Genomic DNA, 24721 nt, shown 5'->3' on the forward strand with positions numbered 1-24721 from the left:
CAAATTTAAATCAAGCACTGTTTGTTCGTTTGACATTCCAGAGCATTGATTCACTCTGTTGCCTGGCCTTTATTTAGTAGGCATGAAATGCAACCATCGAATTGTCTTCTTTTTGCGCATGCACACACACACGCACAAACACAAACAATGCAATAAATATGCTGGATGTATTGCTGTGACGAGGATGTTCCGGGAATAGGCCCTTCTCTCTGCGAGACGGTGGCGCCATTCCCAAGACAGGAACTTAACTAGGGGACTTATGGATGACAAAATGCATTCCTTCATAAAGTTAAAACTGAAACTTCCTGTGCCAGCTGGATTCGCAGGGATAATGGTGCGTACAATGCGAGATGTAATGTGAGGAGCGAATGCCAAATTGCCATGCTAATTAGTTACGGGTGAATGGTCCCTTTTTGACATGATGGCATTTGGAGACGCTGAACTAACCGACGAGCCAAGCGCTGAAGTGAGAGATCAGGAGGACTGGATTTCGGGAGTGTGGGGGAAGCAAATAGCTCTAAGCCTCTCTCTGCTTCAGATGTTGCTTTACGGTTGCAGAAATCTGAAGGTCTGTGTCAGAGGGACAATTTGTATGTTATGAGTTGGCCTTGAGATATCCGTGCAGGTGACTAATGCGAGCAGACAGCCTCACAAGTGACCCAGATAGTTGCTGCGACAGGTGCTGGGACCAAACCCGCCTTCCAGTTTCTCCGGCGTTTTCGTCCCCTGCGAAAGGGCGTCCATTTTAATGTCTCATTGTTGGCGCACTTGAGAATTTCTTTTGCATTTTGGTGGGTGCCAGGTCTTGAGTTTACTGATGGTAGTGCATGTGTGATTTTTCTCCACAGTGAGCAGGGGCTCCCAAGTTGCGCCCAACACGCATCACTGTTGTGATGTGTCCAAGGGAACGGGGGCATTTGGCAGGCCCCCAGCTGGCTCCAGCCCACCGGCCGGTAGCCGGGCAAACTCCAATTCTTGGAACAGCATCAAACAGTGATCCACAGCTTCAGAACTCTTCAGAAGCTGGAGCACGCTAGCCAGCAGGGATAACAATCTCTTCATGATGGAAGGGCGGACAGAGGCATATGTAAAGCATATTTACAAGCAGTTTATTCAGCACAGATCAAGACAAAGAAAAACATGTCTGCTCTCCTTCATGTCTAAGAGCAAGAAGCACTAAGCAAAAGCAATACACAAACGGAAATTCCCAGCAAGCTGTGCTGGAATGTAAACAGGCATGTGACAGACAACAATCCACATATCTGTTCCTCTTAGGGTGGAACGGAACATCAATATCCTAACAATCATGTGTGCATGCCGTCACACTCATAATGCCCCCTCAACCTGGCCAAGCCCATCCCGCCCGCTATCCGCCGGGCACATTTTCTGGAAGAGGTGCAACCAGGTGCCCCCCCCCCAAAAAAACAGGCGCCTATTAAAGCCTGGCTCCAGCATGCAAGGAAGCTGCCAAGGAAGCTTCCTTGGAGTGGAGAGTTGGTGGTAAAGAGCTACTGCCCCTCTCCTCAACTGAGCTGGCTACCCCATGCACAGCTCCACTGCAGCAGAGAGAGGTTGCCAGCCATGGAAGCTCCATCCCTGGGTCAAGCCTAACTTGAGCAGCAGAGAGAGGCTGCGGCGCTTGAGGGATAGGGTGCACAGAGTGTGATGTTCACCTTTACGTGTCCCACCCAGCAGTGGGGGGGCAGTGGGGGTGGCAGCCCCCTCAATATTCAGGGGGCCTAAGCCCCCTGTCCCAAAATACTGAGGGGACTGAAGCTGTCTCCACCCCCTATATTCGGCGCCCCTGCCAGTGAGTATTTGCCTCCAGCATGCTGCAGCCTCCCTGGCTGCCTGTGGTTCCTGATCTGAAAAAGCCCCGTGGGGGAGACCTCCTGTCTCCCTCTGTGGTTTCATTGAAACCTGGGTAGCAGGGTGCGCTGCAGGGTGCTCAGTGATGTCTCCTGCCCCCCAAGTGCAAGATGTCTGTGACAAAAGTGCCTCTCCCCAAACATAAATGAACTGTGAAAAAGCCTATGAATTGAAAATAGAGACAATAGATGTACCACTCCTTGTTTATGCATTTTCTTTGTAACACAAAAACATTAATAAAAACTATTATTAAAAAAATTATAGGGTGATCCAAAGCATATTTACTCAGAAGTAAGACCAACTGAGTCCGATAATGCTTATTGCCAGGTGAGTGAACTGCAGCTTGAGTGTCTTGTTTTTGCTGTTTATCCCAACACACTCCCTGCTCTTTCCACCATCATTTCAGGATTGTCTCAGACCTCTATGAACTCATCAAGTGGTTTATCCTGTCTGAGGCTAATCTCATTATAGAAAATCTTGTTTACTGGACATGCCATCCATATATTAATTGTTGATTAATTCCTTCCCTCTTCTTTCTAATTCGAGCCTTAGAAGATTTACCATACCTCCAGGACAGAACTCTCAAATGAATTCCATATATATATTCAAACAGTCCACAACATTGAGGACAAAAGATATACAGAGATGTCTAGGAGATGCTGAAATGGTAGTGCATTATTTGTGGAGAGATGTGTAGTTGTCAGAAGTCCTATGAAGCAGCATTTTATGCAATGTCTAAATATTATATTATCTCGGCGATGTCTCATTAGAAAAAAAATTACTCACAGCTGTGAATGCTTTTCATATAATTAGAAGGACTGCTATCCTCAAAAGACTTATGTCAGAGAAGCTTCATTAAGTTCATGGGAGATTCTCTCCCCCACCCCTAGCAAAATGCCCATCATGGTGACAGATGGGTTGTATGAGGAGGGAGAGGGATTGCCTATTGTAAGGCCCTCTGGGTGATAGTAGGCCAGCGTGGCTTAGTGGTTCAAGTGCTGATCCACCCTCAGGCATGAAGCTTGCTGGGTGACCTTGAGCCAGTCACCGTCCCTCAGCCTATCTGATCTCACAGGGTTGTTGTGAAGACGAAATTGAGAGAGGGGGAAAATCATGCACCACATCGAGCTCCTTGGAAGAAAGGTGTGATAGAAATGTAAGAAAAACAAGCCAACCCATAATGAGATCTGAGGATGGCCATATGCTGAATGACTTTTGGAGGAGCAGAAAACTCTGGAAAGCAAATGGAATGAAGTGGAAGGAGCACTTCACATACCAACATTATGCTGCACATCCCACTTTTTAGATCATGCACATGCTTTATCCAACTTGGAAGGCCATGTTATTGTCGATCTTGTGAATGGAGAAGGAAGGAGCAGCTTGTTAGGAGAGTTTACGGCCAAAGCAAGCTTGGAACCAAAGAATCCCCAGCTTATAGCTCCCATTCTCAGTGGCTGCAGAATCACGTCCTAAGGATCTTGGACACGCTGTCCACTTTCTCAAACGATTCCTTGGTCCCGGCTCCAAAATTAGCTCCGCATGGTCGAATACATCAGTAATGCCCACTTGAAAGAATTGCTTTCTTCTTCTTCTTCTTCCACTTCAGATGCAATCCTTTCCATGTTGTTTGTGTATGGAGATGACTCAGCCAGATGACTCGGCAGTTGCCATTGACGCACATTGTGTTTCTTCCCGATATGCCTTCCAGTGAATCAACCCCAGTCTACTTCATTAGCATCACAGCTGGAGACCATTGACTTCTGAAGGTTTCCATCTCCTGCTCTTTCGGAAAACAGGTACCCATCACAGCCTGCCCAAAGTTCTTGCTTAGCTTAATTATCCCACAACATCACATTGTGCAAGTATTTCCAGGGACATAGGAAAATGCAGAGAAGGCAGAGTGTGGTGCTACGGAAACAGCTTTAGTATCAACACAAGTACTTGAGGCCAACCAGAACTGTTCATGCTACCTGACCAATTCTAGCTTATGGAGAGAGGGACTTTGTGGTGGATCCAACTGTTATCCAGTAACATGATCAAAGTGGTGTAGACATTTAAAATCAACACGAACAAAATCAATGGTTCCAGTTACAGATAGGTAGCCGTGTTGGTCTGCCATAGTCAAAATAAAAAAATTCCTTCCAGTAGCACCTTAAAGACCAACTAAGTTAGTTCTTGGTATGAGCTTTCGTGTGCATGCACACTTCTTCAGATACACTGAAACAGAAGTTGCCAGATCCTTCTTTATAGAGAGAAGGTGGGGAGGGGTAGAAGAAGAAGAAGAAGAAGAGTTTGGATTTGATATCCCGCCTTTCACTCCCCTTCAGGAGTCTCAAAGCGGCTAACGTTCTCCTTTCCCTTCCTCCCCCACAACAAACACTCTGTGAGGTGAGTGGGGCTGAGAGACTTCACAGAAGTGTGACTGGCCCAAGGTCACCCAGCAGCTGCATGTGGAGGAGCGGAGACACGAACCCGGTTTCCCAGATTACTTGACTACCGCTCTTAACCACTACACCACACTGGCTCAGTATTACTCAGAAGGGTGGTGGGAGGGAATCATAAAACAGCAGAGACTAACCATCCTGTAAATTTTATTATTTTCCCAAAGGCACAAAGAGTCTTAATTTGCCAGCGAAATAAGGTGTGGCCCTCCCAATGAATGCATTCTAAGCACCTGGGCCTCACCAGAAAATATATTGGGTTGGATCCAGGCTAAGCTGCCTTATACTGAATCAGGCCATCTAGCTCAGTGGTGAGCTTTACTCCCATTTAGACCCAGCTTAAGACAGTTTGAACTCCATTCCCATTCAAATCAATTGGACTTCAGAAAAGTTGTGGCTAACTTGTTATTTTCTATGGGACTTAAGTCCAAATAACTGGATCTACTCCCTCTGCTTCTAGTGGAGGTCAACATAGCCTCTACACAACATGGACGTTTCAGCAGGGCCTCATTAGGAGATCAAATGCAAAGGGCTATGAGTTCCCTAAATAATCAGGATTCATGAATTAGGCCAGAAGCAAACTGATGCGGGTGTGTTAAGATAGGTGGAAAGCCACAAAAGATCAGGCAGCAGCAATCTGCAGTGGCAGACCACCTTCATAGGAAGTCCTATGCAGGGTAACCTAATCATGAATGACAAGCGACAGATCACAGTCTTCTATGAATAGGTGCCTGGCGTATCAGCCAAAGGCCTACAGATCATGACAAGGGATTTCAAGCTTCAAAACTGGTTCTTTTGGAGAGAGTGATTCTATCCATGCATACCATGTATTCTAGGGTTGCCATATTCAAACAGTGAAAACCCAGCCACAAAAGTTTTGGGACAAAGTTGCTGAGCTTTTTTTGCAAATTGATTTAGCTGCTGATATGTCCAGAAAATTTCAGGTGTATGGCAGCCCTAATGTATTCTGTCCATTCACAAGACTAGGCTCTATTGCAATATTTATTGGTAAACCCTACCTCGAGTGTCAGGGATGGATACACACATTGGAGTCTATGCTTTGTTTTGCGCAGTTGTCAAAGCACTCAACTTTCACATTTTTAATTGGGAAAATTCAGGTGCTATGAGAAATGGTTTCCCCCAGGGTAGAAAGTGTTTGTAAAACTATTTAATAAGACAAGCAAAGATTTCTGTAGCAGACAGAACATTCCGCCGACTCATGGGATTGCCTTTGATTCTTACCTGAGATATAGATTTGGTCTTTCCAGCAGAGCTCGAGAAAAACTGCAAGATGCTTCCTAGCCAACTCCCATGCTGCTTATTGACTGGAGAGCAATGCTAGAATTTCTGTCTGCTGATTTTGTGAGAGGAGACAGTATTAAGGGGGGGGGACCTAGATTCCTAATTTACATCATTGTTACTCAAGAACTAGAGGGTTTTAAATGCACGGTTTATAAATAATGCCATTCAGCTGAATTATGCAGCATTGCTCCCTGAAAACAACATCCTGAAGCCCCAAGTGGTGGAATATCTAAAAGTTTTGCATTAGTAGAGTGACATGCCGTCCCTAGGAATGGGTTAATGAGGGTTTCAGAGGTGTGCATTTATTTTAGAATGCATTTTTAACATGTAAGCCAAATGTGCTTGTTGGGGTCCATTGTCCCTCATTCTGAAGCAAATGTAATGAGCAATGAATGGGTACAAATAGCTACCATCTTTGGAATTTGTCAAGAATGTATAACTTGCTGTTGAAATGGAATACTCAAGATGAAACGGTGAAATCTGCTATGATTAAATGGGCACAAGATGTTGGACATAATATTATGATGGCTGACTGGGAACAGTTATGGACCACTGGTATGAAGTTTACGGCATGTAATGCCTTAAAAGAGAATTTAATGAAAATGATCTACAGGTGGTACATGACACCAGTCAAGCTTGCAAAAATCTATCATCTGCCCGATAACAAATGTTGGAAATGTAATGAAACTGAAGGTACATTCTTTCACCTTTGGTGGACATGCCCAAAGATTAAGGCATTCTGGGAGATGATCTATAATGAAATGAAAAAGGTATTTAAATATACCTTCCTGAAGAAACCAGAGGCCTTTCTCCTGGGCATGGTCGGCCAATTGGTGCCAAGGAAAGATAGGGTTTTTTTATGTACACCACAACAGCAGCAAGAATACTTATCGCAAAGTATTGGAAGACACAAGATCTAACCACCAGGGAAGAATGGCAGATGAAGCTGATGGACTACATGGAACTGGCGGAAATGACTGGCAGAATCCGAGACCAGGGAGAAGAGTCGGTGGAAGAAGATTGGAAAAAATTTAAAGTATATTTACAAAAACATTGCAAAATTAATGAATGTTAGAGATGCTGGAATGAAGCTATATGGTTTTAGCAGAAATGTAATAAAGAATTAAGTAAAAGCTGATTGATAAGGGGCAAAAATGAAAAAAAATAAGGTTAGATCGTTAAGACAAATTATAGCACAAAAATTGAGAAAGATGGAAAGAATTTGCTGAAATAGTGAATTGAACTAGAATACAAAAAAGGGAGGTGTGAGGAGGTCAATGAAACAAGTAAATGAAAGGTAAATATATGGAATATTGGATGTGTGTTTTAGTGTTTTTGTTTCTTTTTGCTGTATTGTTGTATTGTTTTTTATGTTTTTTTCTTTTTATGTATGTTCTGTTAATTTTTTTATTGTTTTCCTTTTTTCTTTCTTCTGTAATCTCTAAACTTTTAATAAATATCATTTTTTTAAAAAAACAAATAGCTACCATCTTTGGTATCCTATTTATGACCCATTACTTGGCCTATTGGCAGCAGAGTTCATTCTGGTGACCAGCCTGTTGTTGTTTAGTCATTTAGTCGTGTCCGACTCTTCGTGACCCCATGGACCAGAGCACGCCAGGCACTCCTGTCTTCCACTGCTTCCCGCAGTTTGGTCAAACTCATGTTCGTAGCTTTGAGAACACTGTCCAACTATCTCGTCCTCTGCCGTCCCCTTCTCTTCTCATGAGGTGGCCAAAGTATTGGAGCCTCAGCTTCAGGATCTGTCCTTCCAGTGAGCATTCAAGGCTGATTTCCTTAAGAATGGATAGGTTTGTTCTTCTTGCAGTCCATGGGACTCTCAAGAGTCTCCTCCAGCACCATAATTCAAAAGCATCCATTCTTCGGCGATCAGCCTTCTTTATGGTCCAGCTCTCACTTCCATACATCACTACTGGGGAAACCATAGCTTTTACTATACGGACCTTTGTTGGCAAGGTGGTGTCTCTGCTTTTTAAGATGCTGTCTAGGTTTGTCTCTGGAGCAGTTTGAAGATGAGGAAACAGCTGCTTCTGTTGCTGGAAAGGCCTCTGCCCCTCTATACCCACACATTCAAAAGGCAATTTTTATTTCATTTATATCCTCTTGTCCTTTCTTTAAAAATAAATGTAAAATGTGTTTCATGGTGTTTCCAGTGGCCTCCTGCCAAGTCACTGAGAGCAAGGCCAGCCCAAGACATTTTGCTGCCTGAGGCAAAGATCAAGATGGCACCCTTCAATTTCCACAGACAGAAGCTGACTCCAGTGGCAGTTGAATCATACTTAAATAGTGGCAAACAATCAGGGGGCTGGGATTCCTACTAGCATATGCTGCCTGAGGCGGCCACCTCACCGTAGCTAAGACTACAGTCAGTTATGCGACCCCCCCAAGCCAAGGAGGTAACTTATCTATATGGGGCTGCCTTCAGATTTATAGTTATTTTAATGTTTAATTTTTTAATGTCTTTATATATATTGAAAGTCTCCCAGAGCGGCTGGGGCAACCCATTCAGATGGGTGGGTATAAATATATTATTACTATTACTATTACTATTACTATTACTATTACTATTACTATTACTATTACTATTACTATTACTATTAAATAGGTAAAGGTAAAGGGACCCCTGACCATTAGGTCCAGTCATGACCGACTCTGGGGTTGCAGCGCTCATCTCACTTTATTGGCCGAGGGAGCCAGCGTACAGCTTCCGGGTCATGTGGCCAGCATGACTAAGCCGCTTCTGGTGAACCAGAGCAGTGCACCGAAATGCCGTTTACCTTCCCGCCGGAGCGGTACCTATTAATCTACTTGCACTTTGACGTGTTTTCCAACTGCTAGGTTGGCAGGAGCAGGGACCGAGCAACGGGAGCTCACCCTGTCGTGGGGATTCGAACCGCCGACCTTCTGATCGGTAAGTCCTAGGCTCTGTGGTTTAACCCACAGCGCCACCCGCGTCGCTTATTGTTAAATTGGATATCCCTATTTTCATTGAAGAAATGTTGAAAAGTATGCAGTCCCTTCAGCAGTAGCCAAAGTGCCAAGTGCTCCAGCAAAGGCCAATCACAGGGAAAGACAGTGTATAAATAAATAAATAAATATATCCCCACCATTCATGTTCTAATTCTTCAGTGAGGCACTGTCTGCCAAGCCTGTGGCTCACACCGAAGAGACTCAGCCATCCTTGTATGCTCTGGCTTTCATCACTCTTTCCTGACCTGACCCTCATCCCAGTCAGAATGGCTGTTCAAGGATGCTTGGTTTCCCCCCGCATCTTCAGCATGGGGTGATCTTACACAAGAGGGGCCTGTCAGAATCTGAAACTCGACTTTGGCTCCTAGCATTATGCCCTTATCTAATCCCTTTTCATGAGAGTACGGTTTTCTGTGATAAACTCTAAATGTTCTTATTGGCAGCTTTAAAGGTCTGGATAAATCCATACGCCTCTGCCCTTGTCAGAAAGCCCAGGTTGAAACCCTCCCACATTATTTACCGAATTGTAAACTTTACCTGAGACATGGAGGCGGGGGCAGGGGGAGAGACTCCCAGCGTTTAAAAATGGCTTGTATCATCGACCAGCTATTTTAGATAAGGTGGATGATTTTTCTCCCAGGGAGTTAAAGGCAGCTGATATGGCTGAAGAAAAGTCTAGTGAAGCCTATATTCTATTTCACTAGCAGAAAGCAAAAAGTATAAAATATGGGGAGGGGGACCCAACATGATCTAGCTTTGCTTACTTTCCCCCTCTTGCTCCTCAGGATGTTCATGGCAGAAATTTATTAACACAAAAACCTTATTTGTTTGGTGTGTGTTTTTTCCAAAGGGGAAAAATAAAACATGGATATTATATTGTTTTCCATTAGCCTTACGTTGTCAAACCTGCACCATACACACACGAGAGAGGTATCAATGGGTCAAATATGGCCCAGAGGCCAGAGAACGGTTGGCTGACTGGTGGTTGTTGTTGTTGTTATTTTGGTTAGCCAGATAGGTCTTGCTTCACAGGAAGGTTGCCATCACAGAGAAAGCCTTGCTTCTCATTGACACCCACCTGAAACCGTGCTTTCCCATTTTCACACACTCTCCAGAGCAGGTGCTGTTCTACTGAAACACTGCATTCAAGATTCAGGAAGGTTTTAGGCATATATTCTCTAAGCAGGTACGGCTAACCTGAGGCCCTTCAGGTGTTGTTGGACTCCAATTCCCATTAGCCTCAGGTAGCCTGACCAATGGCCAAGGGTGATGGGAATTGTAGTCCAGCAACATCTGAAGACCTCTACGAAACTCTTTTTTGTCCACAGCTTTGTTTGGTCTGCTATCCTTTTCTAGTTCGCCAGGGAATTAAGGCATCTCCACATAATTACCAACCATGCCTCAACAATTGATGGAGAAATGGCGGATAAACCCAGTTGCATCGGGACACATGGAGAAGACCCAGCAAGCATGGTTGTAAGAGAGATACCGGGGTGCATAGCAATTTAAAGCAAGCTCAATGAAGTTTCTTACGACTTTCTGTGTGTGCGCTGACAGCTACGCTCTATCTTTGCTTATTAGCTGTTAAAGCTAAATAGGGGGACTCTATATAAATATCAGAGCTAGCATTATGAAGAACTGTAACTGCGACATTTTAATTAGCAACGAATTTCTGGATCCCTTCTCTGCGTAGAAAAGGAAAATGGTGGGAGCAAAGAGTGGGAAATGGGTAGCAAAAGCACAAGATATTTTTTAAATTTTATTTTATTTTTGGCTGTGCTATCTAAGGAGCCCGCAACATTCCTTGTACGTTTGACACTGGAGTCTGGCGTCCTGCCAACTCACATACCTTTCAAAGCGAATATAATGGGAGTGGCTGTCAAAATTAACAAGAGGAAAGCGGGGGGAGAGAGAGAGAGAGAGAGAGAGAGAGAGGGAAAGAGGGGGAGGAGAAAACATGACGATTTGGAATTGTTTCAGCCCTCGCTGCACGATATTCTGCACATGCTGCCAGTTTGTAAAATGCTGGACACTCACAAGCAAAGAGGCAGCATCAGTAGGGAGGAAAGTGCGTAGGATATTTTGCCAAGGCTGGATTCACATGAGCAGTTCACATTGTGATTGTCGCATGTAAGCTTTGCCTTCAATTGACAGGTACCGCTGGCATGCAAGGCAGTGGCTCTATGAGAGCAGACACTCAATGGGAATTTCAGCTGACTAAGGTCTTGTGAATCCATCTTCAGCTCTGCAAAACGTTAAGGCTGAGGAGACCAAGGGCAGAACCCATATGTACGGGCTGTGGCAGCTTTTATGATTTGGTCAGATGACAAAATGGCTTGAAGTTTCATCACAGCTTGATGCACAAGGTGAATTTATGCCACAAATGTATGTGTGTGTATGTATGTGTGTTTACATACCATATAGACCTGATCTCTCTCTGCTTGGTGAGTCATTTTTCTTAGATGTTGAGAGGAGGGGAATTAGCCATTTAGCAGAGAGAAAAGGCAGAGATTAACAATGGAAGTGGAAAGTAGCATCTTCTACTTGTCTGTGTGTTTACCTATCATCAAGCCTCTGTCCACTGCCTGAAATGCTTCAGAAGTCTCAACGGTCAGAGCTCGACTCTACAATGCAACTAACTTGTCAAAGGGTGAGTGTAACATGTAGCCGGACTCTATGTCAGATTAATTCACTACAAACCAAGGCTAAGAACCAAGTTGTGTAATATATCACATCCATCTCTAGCGGAATCAGAGATCCACATTATTTATCTTTAAGGGGCAAGTTACACAGTACGACTGGAAAATACAGAAACTAAGAGAAACCAGAATTGACAAATTCACCCATCCCAATATTTAAGATCTCCTTAAAGTCCAACAGGCCAGCTTGCTTTATCTCCTGGATCATTCCTGTTGGAATAATTCACACCTTGTCACTTTCTCCCTTTTAAGATCAATAGAAGAGATTTTTTTCCCCTACCAAATTCAAGGGAATTGTCAGTTGTCCAGTTGTAGGTGCTTCTGCTCAATTTGAGCTCGAGAGTTGACAAGCAACGTGACTGAGCCTTAACAGAGTGGGAGTTTTATTGTGTGTCAGTAATGCAGAATTCATTGCTTGAAAATGCAGACGTTTCAAGGGATGACATCCATCCCTGGTGACATGAAAGAGAGCATTTACTTTCTGTGTCATGTCTGAACAGGTTTAGGAGAGATAAATGTGTGCAGCATTGGTAAGCATGTGAAGTACAAATAGAAGTAGCAGCCTTCTGCCGAGACCTTTAATAAGTTGTCTAGTCAAAAGCATCCATACAGCTAAGGCATGCTGATGGAACCCAGGGATGACACTGTGTTGTTTTCTCTCTTTTTTTGGTACACGTTACAAAGGCTCTGATGTGGACCAGGAAGGGAAAGGAACAGCAGTAGCAGCACTGAAGAGGACATGATGCTATTATCACTATAATTAATGTGGAAAGGAGCTTGTAGAGATGCACAGATGCAAAATCAGCATGGTTCAAATACACCTGCTGTATTAAACAAGTTGATATATGTGACTGCACTAAACTTTCAGAAGAACACAGAAAGAGCTTTGCTGGATCAGGCCAAAGGCTTATGTCGGCAATCATCTTCTCCTCACGTTGTCCAACTGTTATGGACTGGCTGAATGCAGAGAAGTGGTGGGAGGCACCAGCTGGGGAACCCCCGAGGGAAGAAGGCTCAGAAGCCAGGGATTGGTGGTGGGACAATGATGAGTGGTCAGAGGGAGCAGACTGGAAGGAGGTAGTGTCGGAAACTGAAGGGGCAACAGGATTTAGTGAGCAGGAAGAGGCTTGAGCAGAGAGCAGTGCGGACTCAGAAGCAGAAGTGGAGGCTGGAGGTGGAGGGGGCCAAGAGGCAGCAATGAAGCAAGAGGCTGAAGAATCCAAGGGGTCACCCCCTCCTGCTGCAAACAGCTCCCCTCCCCACTGGTCTCCTGGAACACACAGAGAAATGAAAAGGGCAGACAGAGATTGGTTGTGCCCAGACACAGAATACAACTGCTTTGGGGGGGGGGTCCCAGAGAGGAGGGGACTTAGGCATCTATGGGAAGAGGGCACCTTCAGTCCTCGCAGATGCTTCATTGGGGCAAGACCTACTGGGAAGAGTTCCTGGGATCACTAGGCCTGGGCTGCTTTTGGTTGCTTTGAATAAAGAGTTAGCGTCACCTACACTGTGCTTTTATTGCTGTCCTACACTTGACTCTGGCTCCCGACACAAACCAGATGCCTGGTGCAACAGCACCATTTCCTCACGTGCCCCCCATCGGCAGACAGCCTCATCCTCCATGGATCCAGTTTCGTTTGTTTTCCTAGAGCCTCCTATGAGGCTTAGTTTGGCCAGAATCAAGTATACGCTTCCTGAGTTAATGCAACTACATTACTTCTGGTAAATGAGCCACCATAGCTTCTAGAGGGGCATGGAACAACCTACCTCGAGCAGATTCTACTTTCCCAGGATGCACTAATTGAAAGACTATTGACCATAAGGAACTCTCTTCCACCTCTAGCCCCGCCTCCTCTCATGGAATTTAATTACATCAATTGTAAATCAAAGCCTTTAACTAACGAGGAATGGACAACTTGTCGATATCTGGCTCCAGAAGAAACGGGCTCTCCTACACCCCCACCAACAGCCCAGTCCAAATTGCAACAAATCGAACTAGTAGTGCCAGCACCGGGAATTGGCCCAATCTTCATGGACTGCCGGGGAATCCTAGAAGCTATTCATGCAGAGGAACGAAATAAGGTCTTAGTGGGTGACTGCCTGGACAGACAAATTAATACCCCCAAATTAGCCTTTCCCCCAAAAGGCTCACCACCCATTCCTCCGCATCGTGGCTCAATCAAGCCAAACCCAAAGGACCCGAGGAATCAGCAGCAGAAAACAGCTATGAGTGCCTGGAATCTAAAAACCCAAGAACCAACTACTGCCCTAAACATCATCTCCTGGAATGTTGCTGGCTGGTCCAGATGCCTCTCCCATTCTACAGACATTCCCTTCTACCGTCAAAACTTTAATATCATCGCTCTCCAGGAGAAGTGGGCGGCTGAAAATCCGTCACTGGAAGTATACTACACATATGCAGCAAATCTGATGGGCCTGTGCACATCGCTGCTCTTCACAAAGTTTGACCGTGATAATCGACACCTGAAGCAGATATTGCCTGGAATCATGCAATCATCTCCCTTAATCATCTGTCTTAAACCAAACCCTCTTGTGGCTGTACTTACATGGTGCACTGGTCATTTGTGATCTCTCCTGCCATGAAGTGAGTTGAGTTATTACCTTGCTTCAGTAATTTGTTGGCAACCTGAAGACGCACAGGCTATAGTATGTCCAGAGGCTACAGACGACCTGATCCCCATGAAGTCTGAACTGGCATGAGCTGACTTTTTAATAAAGATATGTGATTTTTTATTTATTTATTTATTTTTAAAAAAGGGAAATTTGTGTCCGGGGCTTTTTAAAGAGTCGTCTACCCATGTACTATCAGAAACCAAAGGGGCGCGTTGGTTGCCAGGTGTGAGATACATTGACATAATTTTCAGCTCTTCTACCCCACTATTAGTATAAAATGTAATACAGAACTATAGCAGAGCAGATAAAGGCCCCATCTGCACTATACATTTAAAGCAGGAACATACTACATCAGTCAGTCATGGAATCCTGGAAAGTGTAGTTTGTTAAGTGTGCTGGGGGTTGCTATGAGACCCCTATTCCTCTCTCAGAGCTACAATTCCCAGAGTTCCCTGGGAAGAGAGATTGACAAATAGTATCTCTGTATGACTAAAGGACTAAACAACAACAACAACAACGTCTCTGTGAAGGGAATAGGGGTTAAGTACAGGGGGACACTAACTGGTGGTGATGTGAAGAGATGGAAGGGAACCCAGAAGTGAGCTCTCTCTCCCTATAGCTGAGCATTTTGAGGGTCTAGCAGAAAGCTATGTGTACCACTTTCCCCGACGTTCCTGGAGAACGAAGCACACCAGAGGTGGAACAATGGAATCTTTGACTATCAAGAGTGTATTAGTAGCTGTTTGCTACTCATGACATTTCGGCATGTCAGAAATGTGAAGAATATAGAGCAAATCATTCGCGCATCCATTCCCACACTTGTCACAAAATTGCTGTAGCAATTTACTGCCAGGTCACTGAAATACTTTTGTGGCAGATTGACATGGAGGATTTCCGTCTTCCCCCCTCCCCGTTGTGTTGCTAGACTCTCTGGAGCCTGGGAATCTTTATGTGCAAACCCCCCCCCCCCGCACTTGCTTTTCCTAAATTCTCCAAGTATATGAAGAGGGGAACCATTAAGAGATTATTTTTATGCCAGTTCATCTTCTCAAATCTGACTGAAAGTCCATGACCTGATGCTGTATCCAAATAGAGCAACAACTCCAGAGTTCTCATTTGGCAGAGTGTGAACTTGTCAGATTTTGCCTTAATGAGGCTCATATCTGAGGACAGGGAAGGAATAAACATGGCCCATGCGAAGAGCTAAACAGCTCAGTAATTGGATGAAGCAGAAGCGGTGGCAATGCTGGGTACAAATACAAATGCTGCCAATCTTAATTCTTCCCTCACATCACCCCATCCCCGTATCCTTCACAAACATGCTTTTATGATTATTCTCTTCAGGGCTGTTTTAATAACACCCTTTAAAATGTTAATAAATGCAGAAGCAGGACTTCAGTACAGCCTGAGCATGAAGTTCAGTTGATATATTTATTTATTTTTAAGTAAATTGGACAAAGAGAGGAAAGGATGTGGAAGCTCCTCCTTTTTCTCTGTGTGTAGATCAGTTTCTCCAGATGTTGGACCTACAGGTCTCCTGACCATAGGCCATGTTGGCAGTGGCTGATGGGAATTGGAATCCAACAACATCTTGAGGGTACCAGATTGTCAATCAATTAAAGAAGGATGCCTCCCACTGATCACTCTTTTATATTTAATTTAAATACATTTACATAGTACCAAAAGCTCAACATAATACATTTTTCACAGTGAAATCCACACTGGTGGTTGTTGTTTTTTTTAAAAAATGTTTTTTTGAAAAAAATATACCAATAGCAATCTCAAATTTCCAAGTGTTCTGCCATCATGTAGTCAGAACAAGACCATTTGTGCAGAAAGGAGAAGTTTCAGCATGCTCAGGGGAGCCTCAAGGTTTGCAGAAGTGCAAAAAAGGAAGGAAGGAAGGAAGGAAGGGCATGCCCAATGAGCGCAGAATGTTGACTGGCTAGGGGGAGAGGGGGCAGGAGGAGATAATATAATAGAGTGGTTGAAACCCTGAGCAAAACCAGTCTACACTGCCCACTTGTTCTTACAAAAATAGTTTTCATTTTGTACTACAACTACATCATACCTCAACACGTAACCTCCAAAGAGACCACATGTAAACAAAGTGTTCCTTAACTTAGTGCCATCCATTGAAAACCACCCCACCACCAATTCATCATCTCAGCACTTTGTTCCTTAAGATACTATTTAATGCTTGCGATTCTGAAGGATGCTTATTGATTTCACTTAACTCTTGGTTGGATTATGGCCACTAAACATATCTACAGACACTAAATATCCACAGTGTCTTCAAGGAGGATGCAACCTATTACAATTATGTATAAGGGCAATCCGTGACGCCAGTGGTGGTGGTGTAGGAGAACAAGGTAGCCTCTGAGCTTCTGACAACAGACACTGCACATGGAAGCTCTGCAGCCTGGAGGAAAAGAGCTATATGCAATCCCTGATGTTGTCTGGTCAAAGGGTGAAAAACCTCATGACCCAAATTATCTAAAGCTTAGCCATACTCCCTGTATATCTGTCAGTCCACCACAAAGCAAGTAGCTATTTCCGAGCCTGCCTTTGGTTACAATCCTAAACCCACAGTGCAATCCTTTACATGTCAACTCAGAAGTCAGCCCCATTGAGTTCAATGGGGCTAATTCCTAGATATGTGGCTACAGGACTGTAACATGACAGGCGGATAACACGTGTTGAGCACAATGGTGTTAACTTTCGAAGAACATTTCAACAGATCCGCAACTCCACCGAGATCACTCACACACTCTTTGGAATCAGTTTCATCTGAAATGGAATTGTAAGACAAATCAGAGGTTCCAATGAGATCAAATAGAAACAAGAAAGAAAGAAAGAAAGAAAGAAAGAAAGAAAGAAAGAAAGAAAGAAAGAAAGAAAGAAAGAAAGAAAGATACCAATCAGAAGGTTGGCGCTTCAAATCCCCGTGACGGGGTGAGCGCCCGTTGCTCCTGCCCACCTAGCAGCTCGAAAGCACGTCAAAGTGCAAGTAGATAAATAGGTACCGCTCCGGCGGGAAGGTAAACGGCGTTTCCGTGCGCTGCTCTGGTTCGCCAGAAGCGGCTTAGTCATGCTGGCCACATGACCCGGAAGCTGTACTCTCTTGGCCAATAAAGCGAGATGAGCGCCGCAACCCCAGAGTCGGCCACAAATGGACCTAATGGGCAGGGGTCCCTTTACCTTTTACCTTTTTACCTAGGGTTAAGAACTTAATTCGTTTTGGAGGTCCGTTCTTAACCTGAAATTGTTCTTAACCTGAGGTACCACTTTAGCTAATGGGGCCTCCCGCTGCCGCTGCCACGCAATTTCTGTTCTCATCCTGAAGCAAAGTTCTTAACCCGAGGTACTATTTCTGGGTTAGCGGAGTCTGTAAGCTGAAGCGTCTGTAACCCGAGGTACCACTGTATTGAGGGGAAATTCCCTGGAGGTTTCTTCCATGCTTCAATACTTATGAAAAGGCTAGATGCAAGGAATGCATTTGATCACACTGCTGGCAACCAAACTCTCTTGACCTGCCTCACTGTGCTGTTTTAAAAGTCTGGTCAACCTTCTGCCGTTTCTTGTTCCTTACTGTCAGTGGAAAAGGTTCACTTTCCCTGCCCAACCACCCCTCTGTTGTTATTCACCTCTAACATTCAGCAAGGCACATCTGCTGAACAATTTGTGAGCAAAGTTCTGGGGCAGCCTTGCCCTGTGTGAAAACAGCAGATATGGTGTCTCTGAACTTGGTTTCTTAAAAAAATACTAAAAAATAAAACCCCCACAATGACAGTGTTGAACTCTGGTTCTTTACTGTGCATTATGCACGGGTCAGCTTTCATGTAGTTAACACGCTGTCCATCAAGCACCTCACACAATGATGATACCAAGGAACTACAAAGAATCCCCATACGTTGAACATGACATAAGAGATCTCGGTTCACTCTGCAGTTGCTAGCACAGGCCTCTTAAAAGATTACAGGAACTGCGTGTCCCAACCCTCTGATCAGCCGGGAACTTAAGAAAGAGCCTTTCAAGTGCTAATTTAATCACAGTGGCATAGCGCAATTGGCTGCAAGCAAGCAACAGTTGACCAGAATCAGAAATGCAGTGAACTTTACAAATTCCATATGAGTTCTTGCTATTGTGCCTGCTCTTTGAATGGGACACATAGGCAGAGAGGCAAGCTGCTTCGTGATAAGGTTACCCAGGCGGATTTCAATTGCTTCGTCCTCCTAAACCTTTTCCCTTTTGCATCTGAGGTTCACTGAACTTAGTATGTTCCCAGTTGGCTCAGAACTACAGGGCATATAGGATTATCTTTTGAGTTGCAACAGTTAAGAAAAATCTATCCAAATTCCAAGGCTACAAGTACAGTCATACCTCTTGTTACGTTTGCTTCAGGTTAAATCTTTTCAGGTTGCGTCCCACAGTGACCTGGAAGTACCGGAAAGGGTTACTTCTGGGTTTCGCCACTCGCACATGCGCAGACGCTCAAAATGACTGCGCATGCGCAGAAGTGGCGAATCGTGACCCACGCAGATGCGAGTTGCGTTCTGCTCATGTTGCGAACGGGGCTCCGGAACAGATCCCGTTCGCAACCAGAGGTACTACTGTAGTGTGAATGGAAGTCCAAGCCAAAAATCAACAAACCCTTGCAACCCATGTGTTGAATTTCACTAAAAAAAAAAAGCACTTTAAAAAGTAATACACTTCTTTGGTTTTCTGGGGGGGGGGAACAGTCTACAACAAACAACTACAACACTGATTATTCTGTTCCTAAAAGTTCTGTGGTGATTATTGTGAAGTGGAATGCACTTTTAAAATAAATATTGTCTTCCACCACTGTCACATTTCATGGAAGGAAACTCATGCTTTGAGATTCTGAAAGTTGAGGTTTACAGAAACAGCAATCCAGCTAAATGGAAACATCTTTAAGTTTTGTCAGTTTCTACTACAGGAGAGAGAGTGCATGCTTAACTTTCCCATTAAAATCAGCGAGATTTATTGGTACTGAACTTTGTATCCCAATTAAAGGTTCACAAGTTACACCCTATTACAGCACTATCAAATGTTTTATCTGTACAACTCTGCCCAACTCCCCACATTAAAGCAGCAGTCAGCCTAGACCCCATGAGAGTTTCTTGCGATTTAAAAACACTGAATAGTCATTCAAGAAGGCAAAGGTCTTGTTGCTATTCATAAACTGCCTAGAATACTAGACACAAGTGCTTTTTTGACTATAGAGATACACCAAATGTCACCATTCTACTTCACTGGGACCAACTCAAACAATCTTGATAGCCTCAAAATCAGTAAGCCAGTCTGGGCTTTCGTATATAACTATTGATGTGATGTTGGCTGTTGCATTTCAAATAAACAACCTTTAAAAAACAAAAACAAATAAGTGCTGTTTTACACATGGTGAACTGGAGTGCATGTACTCAAGTGGAATCATGAAATCATGGGTCCAGGAACAATTCTATTAGGAGATCTAGTGGTGAAAATTAAAATTGGCTTGCTTTGTTCTGCTAGGGTGGCTACGCCTGCTGCCTGGAAAGAGAGTTAAACTCAAAACCCTACTCCATCTATGGCTAGACATCATGACAAAGTCCCAGTAAAACTAGGCAGTGGAACAGACTCCCACGAGAGGTTGTGGACTCTCCTTCCTTGGAGGTTTATAAGCAGAGGTTGGATGGCCACCTGTCATGGATGCTTTATTTGAGATTCCTGCATTGCAGGGGTTTGGACTAGATGACCCTTGGGGTCCCTTCCCAACTCCACAATTCTATGATTCTATGATTAATCACAGCAGACTTAATTCTTTAACTGCTATCTAGGCTGCAACCCTGGGGATACTTATCTGGGAGGCAGCATCACTGTAAATAATGGAATTTGCTTCTGTGTGAACATGCACAGTATTGTGCCATTAGTCATAACTAATTTGACCAGGACTGAGGCCCTGACACGTATGACTTTCTCATAGAAGAAGAAAATGATAGCAATTACCTCTGGTATAAATGGCCATTGCTATCATTTTGCTTTCTTTCATTAGAAGGTTATATATGCGAGGGCCCCAGTTCAGCAGTTCAAAAAGATTATTGGATACTTATTGACAAGGGGCTGCCAATTAGTAGAAAAGCTTCGCGAAGCATGGGACCTATCTATTCAATACTGGGATGATAAATATAACCATAGTATTTATCTCTCCATGCCATTTTCATTGTTGAGATGATTTCAATAATGTGTGTGTTTCATATCCATTAAAAATACACTGTAGACCTGAAGGAGCATCTCCACCCTCATTGTTCAGCCCGGACACTGAGGTCCAGCTCTGAGGGCCTTCTGGCAGTTCCCTCACTGCGAGAAGGTGAGGTTACAGGGAAACAGGAAGAGGGCCTTCTCGGTAGTGGTGCCCGCCCTGTGGAATGTCTTCCCATCAGATGTCAAAGAAACAACTGCCTGACTTTTAGAAGACATCTGAAGGCAGCCCTGTACAATGGTACCTCGGGTTACATACGCTTCAGGTTACAGACTCCGCTAACCCAGAAATAGTGCTTCAGGTTAAGAACTTTGCTTCAGGATGAGAACAGAAATCGTGCTCCAGCAGCACGGCAGCAGCAGGAGGCCCCATTAGCTAAAGTGGTGCTTCAGGTTAAGAACAGTTTCAGGTTAAGAACGGACCTCCGGAACGAATTAAGTACTTAACCCGAGGTACCATTTTATAGGGAAGTTTTTAATGTTTGATGTTTTGCTGTGTTTAATGTGTCTAATTTTGGGGAAGTCACACAGAGTGGCTGGGGCAAACCAGTCAGATGGGTGGCATATAAACAATAAATTATAATTATAATTACTAGTACTACTACTAACACTTAAGCAATGTTTCCTATGCCTAGACAGGCCATGCACATTAAGGTGGGGACCCCACAGCCAACACCTTGATTCAGGGCCTAACAAATGTCCAGCCCAGTTAGAACGGAAAGCGCTGAGCCTGGGCACCACAATTCAAGAAGGACACTGAAAAACTGGAACGTGTCCAGAGGAGGGCAACCAAAATGGTCAAAGGCCTGGAAACGATGCCTTATGAGGAACGGCTAAGGGAGCTGGGCATGTTTAGCCTGGAGAAGAGGAGGTTAAGGGGTGATATGATAGCCATGTTCAAATATATAAAAGGATGTCACATAGAGGAGGGAGAAAGGTTGTTTTCTGCTGCTCCAGAGAAGCGGACATGGAGCAATGGATCCAAACTACAAGAAAGAAGATTCCACCTAAACATTAGGAAGAACTTCCTGACAGTAAGAGCTGTTCGACAGTGGAATTTGCTGCCAAGGAGTGTGGTGGAGTCTCCTTCTTTGGAGGTCTTTAAGCAGAGGCTTGACAACCATATGTCAGGAGTGCTCTGATGGTGTTTCCTGCTTGGCAGGGGGTTGGACTCGATGACCCTTGTGGTCTCTTCCAACTCTATGATTCTATGATTCTATGATTCTTGTTGTGGGGCAAAGAGCGAGCCTTGCATGCTGCTTTAAGCATTCAGCCCACTGCTCCACGTGAGAATCACTGGCGTACGGCCATGCTACTTCAGCATCACTGCCTTCTCTCCCCAAGCCGCCTGAATGTTTGCATGATGAGAATTTCAAGTTTCCCCTTGTGCCGTTTGATTAACTCATTCTCCCTCAACGTGCCATTTCTGAAAGTAAGCCATGCAATCAAGCGTTTTTGGGTGTCTGAAAACCAGGCATCGTTTGAAAGCCAAAAAAACGATATTGCTGAAGAATATGCAATCTGCTTGTGGACATAATGTGATATTCTTAAACCACTGATGGCATTTCAAATGTGTGGCTTCCAGGTGCCCAACTCCAGCAGCCAACATTGCCCAACAGGAGTCTGAATCCCTTGGCTAACCACCATTCCCCTTGGCTTCCGAGATATATGTACACTTGCTTCCTTGTCCCAAATAATTATCTGCAGTTTTTCATACAGAATCTGGTGTTGGAGCAAATGTTGCTTTCTGGAAAATATAGGCCTTCGTTTGAACACACACACACCATCCCTGTTGCCTACTTGCCTGGCCAGTAACCCACAGTGTTCAGTCCCAGAACAGGACTTGCTCATAGCTCACATTTTTTAATTATCCAGATTATTCAAATAAAGAGGCAAGGCTGCAGAGCACTGCATGACTACCACCTTTTCTTACATGGACTACATTCATATTTCCTTCTTTTACTCAAGCATCCCATCCATCCTTCTTTACAATACAGTTTGGCCCTGTTTCCACAAGTGATGTGGAAGACCAGGAGCAGAACCATGTAGATCCATGAAAATACCCAACTTGCCAGAGAGTTTCACAGTGGAGGAGTCTCAGGCGCAGGCGTATGTTTAGCTCTCCTCACCTGAAATTTCATGTAAGATTTCACAGAACTGTCTTCTGTGCAAAAGGGCACCCCATTGCTACTGCCCCACAGCCGGGGAGGGGAGAAGACTCTCAGGCCTCATCAGGGCGTAGCAAAAGAGGACATTGCATTTTAAAGTTACAACAGCTTTCCTTCAGATGGGGGGAAGAGAGGAAAAACCCTCAGCTTACAAGTTACTTCCAGAGGAGCTGCTATCAATCATTCATCCTTATTTGTTTGTGGGGAGGTTATATGAAGTTACCGCAAACAATTGTTATTCCACACTCCCCAGAACACTTTCCTGTTGCTTTCATCGCTGCAAAAAGTCTGATATTGGTGTGTAACATAAAACACAATTTGAAGTTTATGGGTTTCAATAGGTCAACTTTGAGTACGACTAACGTTTTCTATCACTTAACAATGACAATATTCTCCAACAACACCCTCCTGTCTATCATTAGATCCCAGGGTGAGTAACAATCAAAATACAAAAGAATGAGAGCAATACTCTTAAGCTTGTTGCACCACAGACAGCTGACAGGGATCTTGATCTCCTGCACCAAGCCTCCAAGTCTGACTAGTGTTTACGGTCCCTCCTGCCACAATTCCTTTTATTTAAAACACACACACACACAAATAACCTAGCAAAATATGCACAATTTTCCTCAGCCACCCAAAATATCTCCTCCCACCGAATTGCATGGGATGTACCAAGAACACAGGCATTTGTTCATGTAGTATTCACTCACAAGTGACATTTTCATGGCGTTTGCTACATATTTAGTGTGTGGTTGGTTCGTTTGAACTCAAACACTCAATGTCTTTCCCCACCAGATCAAATAGTGTTTCTTTCCGGGTTCTGGGCACCTGAGAAATACCACGGTTTCCTTTTCTTTCATGAGATTTTTCTTGTTTGCACTTTCAAATCCCAAATATTGTGGGATAAGAGATCCTTTGTGAGGCTGATGATATTGGATTGTAGCAAGGTTTCTAAATAAATAAATAAATAAAGTTGCAATTAGAGGGAACTCATCATAGTACATATCAGGAGTGATTTGAAAAAGAATTATTGTCTTTGAGGCGTTTTTTTGTTTTCATTTTCTCAGTACACACTGTGTCACAAGTTCCACATTCAAGAGAAAATCAAGGCATTTTTTTTTCTTTTTGTTCAAGAGATCCCTGAAGAATAACTGACCTCTGAGGAGCTATTTCTTAGTAGGAGACTAACCAATTAAGCAGAAGGGATACATTTCTCTGTTAACATGCTTAAATTACCTCTCCTTATTCTTCAAAATATTATTCTCTAAACAAACTGTTGACTTCAGAAGAAGCCTACAAAGACTTGCAGGGTTTATTTTGCTTTTCAATTTTACCTCAGGATGACGCCATGTGCTTTCAATGTATGGCGTGCATGCAGACAGAGGGGCAGGTGTGGCCCCTCTGTCTGGGAAGGGAGCCCATCTAGGAGGAGAAAAACACTGATCCTAAACCTCTGCGGCCTTGAGACTAAACTCATTCGTGAGAAAAGCTTCAGGAGTAAACCCCAAGATAAAATCTGTACCTGCTGCCTTGCGAGACATTGTCGGGAGAATTAAAGGCTCAGGAGTAAAGCCTACAAAAATCTGGAGTGGAGTCTCTATGACGGTTGGATGGTGCCTTGCACACCTCCTTCCGGCAACTCCTGCTGCCAAGCTGGTACCAAATGTATTGCTCTGCTTAGGGCCGGGTTTAGGTTTGATGAGGCCCTCAGCTACTGAAGGTAATGGGGCCCTTTATAAGTCCAGCTGTCCTTTGTCAACAACAAATTGCCGCTGTTTTTTGTGTTGAATATATGCTATATGGTAATTTATGGACCTAATAGGTATGTAGGTTTCCTTTTATTTGTTTTTTTATCTTATATTTTGGAAATGTACATTGAGGTTGTTTTTCCTTTAATTTTTTTTGGGGGGGCCCAAGGTAAACGGCGTTTCCGTGCACTGCTCTGGTTCGCCAGAAGCGGCTTAGTCATGCTGGCCACATGACCCGGAAGCTGTACGCCAGCTCCCTCGGCCAATAAAGCAAGATGAGCACTGCAACCCCAGAGTCGGCCACAACTGGACCTAATGGTCAGGGGTCCCTTTACCTTTACCTAAGACAGTGGAGCCCTAAGCTATAGCTTGTTTAGCTTATACGTAAATCTGGCACTGGCTCTGCTTTCCTTTGGACCTCATCAGCAAGGCCGAGAGTCTGGGCAGCCCAGGACCTCCATGCACTGTCCAGGCCTGTGCCCCAGAGAGGTTTCTCTGATGCTGCTAATGCAGCAAAAACAACACAGGAGGCAGTAGTTGCCAGTTACCAGTTTCTGCAGCCACAGCAGGTGCTGTGATTCTCCAGCAGTTTGATTTCACACCCAGAG

The sequence above is a fragment of the Podarcis bocagei genome (assembly GCF_964188305.1).
Source record: "Podarcis bocagei genome assembly, chromosome: 5".
NCBI classification, from domain to species: domain Eukaryota; kingdom Metazoa; phylum Chordata; class Lepidosauria; order Squamata; family Lacertidae; genus Podarcis; species Podarcis bocagei.